The sequence below is a fragment of the Bos javanicus genome, chromosome 28 (genome assembly GCF_032452875.1).
Source record: "Bos javanicus breed banteng chromosome 28, ARS-OSU_banteng_1.0, whole genome shotgun sequence".
Lineage (NCBI taxonomy): Eukaryota > Metazoa > Chordata > Mammalia > Artiodactyla > Bovidae > Bos > Bos javanicus.
Genome location: NC_083895.1, coordinates 6,275,084 through 6,285,637, shown reverse-complemented (window position 1 = coordinate 6,285,637; position 10,554 = coordinate 6,275,084). Strand labels below are relative to the sequence as shown.

General features: G+C 41.4%; 1 protein-coding gene across 1 annotated transcript in view; it reads right to left on the bottom strand.

Annotated features, from left to right (window-relative positions):
• Positions 1 to 5,134: 5,134 nt before the first annotated feature.
• DISC1 (DISC1 scaffold protein) overlaps positions 5,135 to 10,554 on the bottom strand; it is a 425,923-nt gene continuing 420,503 nt past the window's right edge. Inside the window, exon 14 of the mRNA XM_061404828.1 lies at positions 5,135 to 10,425. The gene's annotated coding sequence lies outside the window, so the exon portion shown is untranslated. The remainder of the gene's footprint in view (positions 10,426 to 10,554) is intronic.

Genomic DNA, 10,554 nt, shown 5'->3' with positions numbered 1-10,554 from the left:
CAGCAGGGATTATCAAAGTCTTTCTGGGTCCCCTCATGTTCCTGTCAAGGAATTCTTACTCACTCTGCTTGTAAAGAATGGAACTCTGGTGGACACAAAGCATCAGACACTTCCATCCCGATGAAGAAAGCCTTGGTGCAGGGCTCCTATTTACAAAGACTCCTATGGAAGCAGAGTCTCCATTCCCAGCATCTCCAGCTGTGTGGTTGTTACAGATGCTTTTATCCTGCTGAGAGCAGGAGTCCCCAGTGAAGGCGAGATAAATGCCGGAGCCCAGCCAGAGTCCCTTCAAGGTTAATAAACGAAGAGGGTGCTTTCGAACCAGAGTTCACCCTGGAGCTCTCAAGTCATCAGGAACTGCTACTTTTCCTTTCCCCTCTAAAGAGGAAAAGCAAATAAATTAGGTAAGAAAAAGAGATGGAAATCATCAAAGCCCTAAGAGGGAAGGATCAGTAAAAGTTAGGAAAGTAGGTGGTTGAAGTGGGGTGGAGATAAAAAGGATGGAGCGTCAAGGGACAGGGTACTGAAATACACCTTTGGAAGGAGACCAAGAGCTGGGGTAACTCACAGGGGCCTGGAATCTGCATTCCTACATTGCTCAGGGGCTAAGGATGTGAAATGTGTGGGGGCCAGGTAGGGGGAGTGTTTTGGCTCTGGTCATTCAAAGCCAAGCTCTAGTTCATATGCAAGTCTGCAGGTTGGGAGGATGCTTTAGAAGGAGCCATGAGTATTTATGATTATTTACCCCTCAGCTAGGCTGGACTGAGTAGATTAAACAGACGTTCCCCAAAGCACTTTCTATGTCAACCTTTCATGTTCTCTTGAGTATCTGAGACCACTCTGGGAGTTGGGAGAAGGGGCACACAAAGCCACAAATGTGAAACACGTTTTTTAATTGAACAAGAAAGGATCTCTTTATTTAAGTATATGTACCTGATTCTCCAGAGAAACCAAGATGATTTCAAGGAACATCCCAAGAAATACTAATCAATAATAAAATAGAGCAAAATTTATATAATAAACAATGCACAAAGTAAAATGTTATGCAAAAACATTTACATTATTAACACAATGTAATAAGCAAATATATTAATAATTGTATAATATACTATAAAAACTATAAGATTAAATTTTTAAAATCAGAATACTAAAATACAGAGTTAAAGAACAAGTAGAAATAGAAAACCCCACATACAACTCAAGTTATTCCCTTTGGGGCATACACAGTGGTCTTGACTGGGTTGCATTCACCCTTAAATTGATTCTGTTCACTTTCTATACTAGAAATTTTCCTCATTTTAAAGCCTATATATGCTGATTTATCTTTCAGTTCTTTCATTTATATTGATCTCTTTGTCTTTCCACCATGCCAAATGGAAGGGTTTATTATTATCAATTTCAATTTGCAGATATTCAAACAAAGGATCAAGAAGACAACTGGCAAGTGGGAAATGACTTCAGTCCAGGTCTTTGGCCTTCTAAATCCTGGATGCTTGTGGGACCCCACACACTTACCTGGAGAGAATCCAGACCTTCAAGAGGCAGAGCACAGACCTACAAGAGGGCAGCATCGGTGAGGAGGGCAGTGAAATGCCGCTGCAGAGTTGAAGCTGCTCGTTTTAATGGCAGAAATTGCCCAGCTGTGATTTGCCTGCTGTGGTAATTGTGGATATATCCGTGACAAGAGGAAGCACCACAAAATCAATGAAACCAATCAATACCTGGTCGGGAATCCCCTCAGCAGAGGAAGGACTGCTTGCAAGCTGGTTGCTGTCGTCAATTTGTTCCCTAATTTAAGCTTCATTGCAAATGCGTCACTCTTCCTTACCTTTTACTCCAGAATTCTCACTCCTGGGAATTCCTCCCAGGAACAAAATTCAAAGGAAAGGAAAATCTATATGCATGAAAATATTGTTGCAGCTTTGTCTATAACAGCAAAATATTGGAAAGATTTAATATCTCTCAAGAAACCTACATGCAGGTCAGGAAGCAACAGTTAGAACTGGACAGGGTTCAGACTGGAACAGACTGGTTCCAAATAGGAAAAGGAGTACGTCAAGGCTGCATATTGTCACCCTGCTTCTGTAACTTATATGCAGAGTACATTATGAGAAACACTGGGCTGGAGGAAGCACAAGCTGGAATCAAGATTGCCGGGAGAAATATCAATAAACTCAGATATGCAGATGACACCACCCTTATGGCAGAAAGTGAAGAACTAAAAAGCCTCTTGATGAAAGTAAAAGAGGAGAGTGAAAAAAGTTGGCTTTAAGCTCAACATTCAGAAAACGAAGATCATGGCATCTGGTCCCATCACTTCATGGCAGATAGATGGGGAAACAGTGGAAACAGTGGCTGACTTTATTTTTGTGGGCTCCAAAATCACTGCAGATGGTGATTCAAGCCATGAAATTAAAAGACGCTTAGTCCTTGGAAGAAAAGTTATGACCAACCTAGATAGCATATTCAAAAGCAGAGACATTACTTTGCCATCAAAGGTCCATCTAGTCAAGGCTATGGTTTTTCCAGTGGTCATGTATGGATGCGAGAGTTGGACTGTGAAGAAAGCTGAGCGCCAAGAAATTGATGCTTTTGAACTGTGGTGTTGGAGAAGACTCTTAAGAGTCCCTTGGACTGTAAGGAGATCCAACCAGTCTATTCTAAAGGAGATAAGACCTCGGTGTTCTTTGGAAGGAATGATGCTAAAGCTGAAACTCCAGTACTTTGGCCACCTCATGAGAAGAGTTGACTCATTGGAAAAGACTCTGATGCTGGGAAGGATTGGCGGCAAGAGGAAAAGGGGACGACAGAGGATGAGATGGCTGGATGGCATCACTTACTCGATGGACGTGAGTTTGAGTGAACTCCAGGAGATGGTGATAGACAGGGAGGCCTGGCATGCTGCAATTCATGGGGTCGCAAAGAGTCGGACATGACTGACTGAACTGAAGTGAACTGAATGACATAGGAAAGAAATAGAGGAAAATAATAAAACGGGAAAGATTAGAGATCTCATCAAGAAAATTAGAGATACCAAGGGAACATTTCATGCAAAGATGGGCACAATAAATGACAGAAATGGTATGGGCCTAACAGAAGCAGAGGATACTAAGAAGAGGTGGCAAGAATACAGAAGAACTATACAAAAAAGATCTTCACGACCCAGATAATCACGATGGTGTGATCACTCACCTAGAGCCAGACATCCTGGAATTCAAAGTCAAGTGGGCCTTACTTCGAAGCATTACTACGAACAAACCTAGTGGAGGTGATGGAATTCCAGTTGAGCTATTTCAAATCCTGAAAGATGATGCTGTGAAAGTACTGCACTCAATATGCCAGCAAATTTGGAAAACTCGGCAGTGGACACAGGACTGGAAAAGGTCAGTTTTCATTCCAATCCCAAAGAAAGGCAATGCCAAAGAGTGCTCAAACCACCACACAATTGCATGCATCTCACATGCAAGCAAACTGATGCTCACAATTCTTCAAACCAAGCTTCAATAGTACATGAACAATGAATGTCCAGATGTTCAAGCTGGATTTAGAAAAGGCAGAGGAACCAGAGATCAAATTGCCAACATCCTTTGGATCATAGAAAAAGCAAGAGAGTTCCAGAAAAACATCTACTTCTGCTTATTGACTATGCTAAAGCCTTTGAATGTGTGGATCACAATAAATTGTGGAAAGTTCTGAAAGAGATGGAATATCAGACCACCTGACCTGCCTACTGAGAAACCTGTATGCAGGTCAAGAAGCAACAGTTAGAACTGGACTTAAAACAACAGACTGGTTCCAAATAGGGAAAAGAGTATGTCAAAGCTATATATTGTCACCCTGCTTCTTTAACTTACATGCAGAGTACATCATGAGAAACGCTGGGTTGATGAAGCACAAGCTGGAATCAAGATTGCTAGGAGAAATATCAATAACCTCAGATATGCAGATGCTACCACCCTTATGGCAGAAAGAGAAGAAGAACTAAAGAGCCTCTTGATGAAAGTGAAAGAGGAGAGTGAAAAAGTTGGCTTAAAGCTCAACATTCAGAAAACTAAGATCATGGCACCTGGTCCCATCACTTCATGGCAAATATATGGGAAAACAGTGGAAACGGTGACAGACTATTTTCTTGGGCCCCAAAATCATGGCAGTCATGAAATTAAAAGAGGCTTGCTCCTTGGAAGAAAAGCTATGACCAACCTAGACAACATATTAAAAAGCAGAGACATTACTTTGCCGACAAAGGTCTGTCTAGTCCAAACTATGGTTTTTCCAGCAGTCATGTATGGATGTGAGAGTTGGACTATAAAGAAAGCTGAGCACTGAAGAATTGATGCTTTTGAACTGTGGTGTTGGAAAAGACTGTTGAGAGACCGTTGGCCTGCAAGGAGATCCAGCCAGTCCATCCTAAAGGAAATCAGTCCTGAATATTCATTGGAAGGACTGATTCTGAAGCTGAAGCCCCGATACTTTGGCCACCTGATATGAAGAGCTGACTCATTTGAAAAAAATCCTCATGCTGGGAAGGACTGAAGGCAGGAGGACAATGGGATGACAGAGAATGAGATGGCATCACTGACTCGATGGACATGAGTTTAAGTAAGCCCCGGGAATTGCTGATGGACAGGGAGGCCTGGAGTGCTGCAGTGCATGGGGTCACAAAGAGTCGGACACGACTGAGCAACTGAACTGAACTGAAGTGACACAGAAATAGGGATTTCCCAGGTAGTGCTAGTGGTAAAGAACCCACCTGCTGGTGCAGGGCACCTAAGAGACACTGGTTCTTTCCCTGGGTCAGGAAGATCCCCTGAAGGAGGCCATGGCAACCCATCCCAGTATTTTTGCCTGGAGAATCCCAGGCAAAATGGACATGAGGAGCCTGAGAGTCACAAAGAGCCAGAGAAAACTGAAGTGACTTAGGACAGATGGATGGACATAGGAATATCTAAGTTACAGCAGATCAACTTGATAGAACATTATGCAGCAACAAATACAAAGATTACAATGATTATGTAGCAAAATGGAAAATACCATCATCTTAAACATAAAAAGCAGAATAAAAAATATACTAGCTGCAATTTAATGAAAATATATTTTTGTGTAGATGAATAGAAAAATGAAGATTATACATGAATCTTTTAAAACAATTTTTAATGTTGTTCTTATAAATAAAATAATATGGGAAACAAAATAATGAGTGACTATTGCTTAATATGAACTTAACTGCTATTGGGTGTCTTTCTGTGTGTGCATTGTCTTACAATTTATCATGTAGATGTAAAACCAAGAGTTCTGAGAAACAACGCATATTTTCATTACTGGCTGAATGATTTTCACTAAGATTTTAACCTCTATAAATTTATAAATAGTCAAAAATTTATCCATCATCAGTTCAGTTCAGTTCAGTTGCTCAGTCATGTCTGACTCTTTGCGACCCCATGAACCGCAGCACGCCAGGCTTCCCTGTCCATCACCAACTCCCAGAGTTCACTCAGACTCATGTCCATCGAGTCAGTGATGCCATCCAGCCATCTCATTCTCTGCCGTCCCCTTCTCCTCCTGCCCCAATTCCTCCCAGCATCAGGGTCTTTTCCAATGAGTCAACTCTTCGCATCAGGTGGCCAAAGTACTGGAGTTTCAGCTTTAGCATCATTCCTTCCAAAGAACACCCAGGGCTGATCTCCTTTAGAATGGACTGGTTGGATCTCCTTACAGTCCAAGGGACTCTCAAGTCTTCTCCAACACCACAGTTCAAAAGCATCAATTCCTTGGTGCTCAGCTTTCTTCACAGTCCAACTCTCACATCCATCCATGACCACTGGAAAAACCATAGCCTTGACTAGACGAACCTTTGTTGGCAAAGTAATGTTTCTGCTTTTCAACATAGAAAGAACAATTTTTATAATAAGAATTCAATAAATATTTCTGGAGTGAATAAATAGACAATGGGAAGAGATCAAATTCCTGTCATGCACTTGAGCTGTTTCCAATAGATGCTTCAAACTCTTGAAAACAGAAGAGTAAAATCAATCAGTTCTTATGTGTTATTTTAATAATGAGAAGAGATATTTTCTGGACTGTTCTTCACTCTGGTGTCTGTCAGAACCTCCTTTCTCCAGTGTGAAAGTATATGTGGTAGGTCCCTTTCAAGGCATGCTGCTGCTGCTGCTAACTCACTTCAGTCGTGTCCGACTCTGGGCGACCCCATAGACGGAAGCCCACCAGGCTCCCCCGTCCCTCGGATTCTCCAGGCAAGAACGCTGGAGTGGGTTGCCATTTCCTTCTCCAATGCATGAAAGTGCAAAGTGAAAGGGAAGTCGCTCAGTCGTGTCCGACTCTTAGCGACCCCACGGACTGCAGCCCACCAGGCTCCTCTGTCCATGGGATTTTCCAGGCAAGAGTGCTGGAGTGGGGTGCCATCGCCTTCTCCCCTTTAAAGGCCTACCTATTTGAATAAAACACTGATTGCAGAAGTAACTCCTAAGAAGCAATGGGGAAGAGATGTAACTCCATCCCCCAGCCGCACTCTGACTTCACAGCCAACTATAGCTCTCTTAGATCTCTTCGATCTTGTGTTCCGAGGAAGGAGGCTTTGCCCAACTCCCTAACCCAGGACCAGAACTGGAATTACAGAAGGGACTGAGTTTTTGGTACTCTACCACCTGACATCATTGTTCAAGTGTCAAAACAAAATTCATCCCTTGTCTTTAAAATGGTAATATTTATATTTTATAACATAATATTTGTAATGATAAATATTATTAGTTACTTCCTTCAGATCATTTGATCATAACATCTGACAGTTGTCTTTTTATCACCAGTATGTGGCACACTCCCCAGTATGGTGCTGGGTACACAGTGGGTGCTTATAAGGGGGTAAATTCTGAGGCAGTGCTGGGGACCTGGGCCCAAGTGCCCTGCCCTACCCAAGGCCCCACTTCCAGTCTCCGTGATCATGGCTTTTTTCTTAAAGAATTGATTTTTTGAATAAAAAGCAGAAGCACTTGGTACAAATTTTTAAAAGAACAGGACACAGAAAAAGTAAATCTCCTTCCAACCCTCTTCCCCAAGTTAAGTGGGCCCCTTTGCAGGGATATTTCTGCAGATGCAAGTAGACATGTATAGAAAGACCTTTTAGCAACTTCAAAGCATTCCGTAGTGTGGCTGTGCCATAATTTATTTAAAAACAGTTTGCTATGGATGAAAATTTAGCTTGTTTCCAATTTTCTCTCTTACAAACAATAGGGCTGTTAAAAAATATACTGAGGCATTTTAAACTTTTTAAGATTTTTTTTTTTTTTTTTTTTTTGAGCAAAAATCAATCTGAATCAGTGCCAAACCAGAAGTAATTGGGAGACACCACTGACAGGAGGAAGAAAAAGTTTCACAGAGAAAATGTGGAAGCAAGGGAAGGACTGATTGTCTATAGTTCAAAGCCTAATTGGCTGTTTGTGACTGGTCGTCCTCAGGCCTCAATTTCATAACCTTGAAGCATTTACAGGCTTAGATGTGGGTTTGCTGGTATAGGTGCCAGGGCACTGGAGCTCCCCCAGGCTAATGGATTCCTCGTTTAACTGCTTTAACAGTATAAATGCATATGGCAACTCTGCTCATGTGTGAGTACATTTGTAATTTAAGCACCTGAATGAAGAATTTCTAGAAAGGATGAAGCAGAGAATGGTTGCTGAGAATATCTATACATTTGTGACTCTGTTGGGATCAGGTAATATTTATGAATTTATTTACAGAGGTCTGATAATTTATGATGACTTTCTACCCAAAAGTTAACGTCATTCTCTGTATTCAATTCTCCTCTTGTGTTCTTCATCTTAAAATTTCCTTCAGACAAGGCTTGTATGTTTGTTATTTATATTTGTTCCTAGCTGTTTTCTTTTCTTGTTGCTATTGAAAGTAGGTCTTTTCTTATACTTTATGTTCTGATTATTATTTGTATATGTAAAGCATATTGATTTTGGTAAGCTGATTGTGTTGTTATTTGTGTAAGTAAATTTTGTGTTCGTTAATTCTCTTAGATTGTCTGGCTAACAATGACATCACCTGTCACTATTAATGTTGTATCTCCTCCTTTCCAGATTGTAACTCTCATTTATTTTTCTGGCCTAAGCCAGTACCTCCAGTAAAATATTTCAGTGTTGTTAGTGGACACTCTGTCCTGTTCCCCATTTAATAGTAATGTTATTTTCAATTTCTTCAAAGGGTCTGGAATAGAAAATTCTATCATTTTATGACTGGTTAATATCTGAAAGTAAGCACATACACACTTTTAAAGCATTGCTTTATTACAAACATTTTGTGCAATGTAAGTACATGACTCATCCTATAACAGAAAGATGAGACGAGTAAAGCTGTTACATTTTTCTATCCTCCATACTCCAGAAGATAAAAAAAAAAAAAAGAAAAAAAAATTGTTAAAGGTGCACCAATGACTTGGGTAACATTTTTAGTTTAACACATAAAAAGTAAATTTCATGAAGTAATAAATTACATGACAAAATTCAAAGATTAGATAAGATGAGGATATTCAAAATTAGAGCATCAAGTTACTTCTTAATGTAAGCCATTAAACAGTGAGTGTAAAGCTGCTTTCTCTAATGTTTTCTGAAAAACACCGATTAGATGGATGTTTTCAAGAAAATCTGCCTGTTGTCGGGGAGTAGGTGGTTGTTCCTGGCATGACTTTACAGGGGATGGGGAATGAATGGTGGATTAGGACAGTGGTGGGTGGCAGGTCCTTGAAGCCTGTCTGAGCCTAGACTTCATGGTCACAGTGCAGCGAGGCTCAACTCAGGGTGTGAGGAGCCAGGGTTTCCCTAGGCTCAGTTCTCTGATTCTTAAGCAGGAGTTCCAAGATGACCACCTGTTCTCAAGGGAACAAATAAGCTCTAGGGGAACAAATAGTCCCCCAAAGACATTGAAAGCACTTTAGTAAGAACACAGGTAAGAGTGGTCTACCTGTCTTCGGGGGTCTAACTGTTGCTTCTGGTCCCCTATTCACCTGCTCTGTGCTGTGGGTAATGTTCATCAGTCTCCCGAGGTGCAGTTCCATCAACTACAAACACCTGCCCCCTAAGGTTGGAGTAAGAATTAAGATGATAATGATTGCAAAGGTGTGGGAACAGTCCCAACACACACGTGAGCATTTTCATGCTCCTGTGCTGGGGAATCCACCCCTACTACACAGGGCGAATCGTTTCTAATATTACATGTTCATCTGATTTGAGGAAGATCATTTGATGTTGAAATTTCAAGAAGTTAGAAGGAGCCGGGAATGTCACTGACTGAGAACATGCCACGGCTCAGGCTGGTGGAAGACAAATGGCTGGCGTTCAGGTGCCAGCAGCTCAGTGCAGACTACCACGTGATTCATCACTGATTCTCTTGCATGGTGCCGTGGAATCAGACCCAAAGTCATCATTTTCCACCTGCACTTGTGCTTGTGGTCCTGACTGTCTCCATAAAAGCTTAGCTTTTTTATTGTTATTGCTTTGTGGCTTTTAAATTCAAGTTCTAATCTCCTCTTATGTTGCCCTGACAGAAACTGTCCTATATTATGGTTTCGGATACACAGCCCTGGGTTTTTGGGGATCACAGTGGCTGAAGAGGGGTGTGAGAAGGTCGTGTGGGCAGAAGAAACACCCTGGCCTTGTGCAGGCTTCCTGGTTGCCTCTGACACCAGCACAGGCTAGGGATGAGCTGCAGCAGGTGGTTAAAGCATCATTCACCCACCTTGATCTGGCATCTCAACAAGGAGATGGATATGCTGCCCACTGGGGCACTGGAGAACACTTATTTGGGGCACACTCAGATAGTCATTAGCTTCCAGAATTTTCAGCTACATCATAACCTCACAGAATTATTCATGATGGTACCTGAGTAATATAAAACACTTGCGTTAGGTGACTCCCAAAATGTCTTGTGGGGTTTTTTAAGATGACACTTCTCAAAGTAGGGATTCATTAGAGACAATTCTGACTCTACAAGTTTTGCTTCACTGGAATTAATTCAAGGACTGAGGAATTCCATGTGCCATGTGACTAGTACATAATATTGCTTAGACATGATAAATAATTCAGGAATTTGCTCCATCACTGAAAAACACTGAAAAGCATTCCTAGAACAAACTAATTATATAATTACTAAAATATGCATAGTATATATTTTTAAGTGCTCACCAGAAAATTTTAGAAAAAACAATCAGAAAATTCATATGCTGTGCTTTTGCTTGTTCCCTGGACCACAGCCACCTGCTCGCTTAAGCAGGGCCATCTCCTGACGGAAGCACTGCACAGCATGGAAGGCTGAGCAAAGCATCAGCTGCCTTTGGAAATGGCAGTGTGACTTCAGGAAACGACAAAGATTGTCAACTGTCCATGGATCTGAATGAAGACAGGAGCGTCACTCCTCCTGTGAGCATCAAGAGACAGAAATATAAAAACACCAGTTAGTCAATTACACTTACAAACTGTGGCCAGTCCTTACTAACTCAACACTGCAAAAGTTTGGGGCTTTACTGGTAGCTCAGTCAGTAAAGAA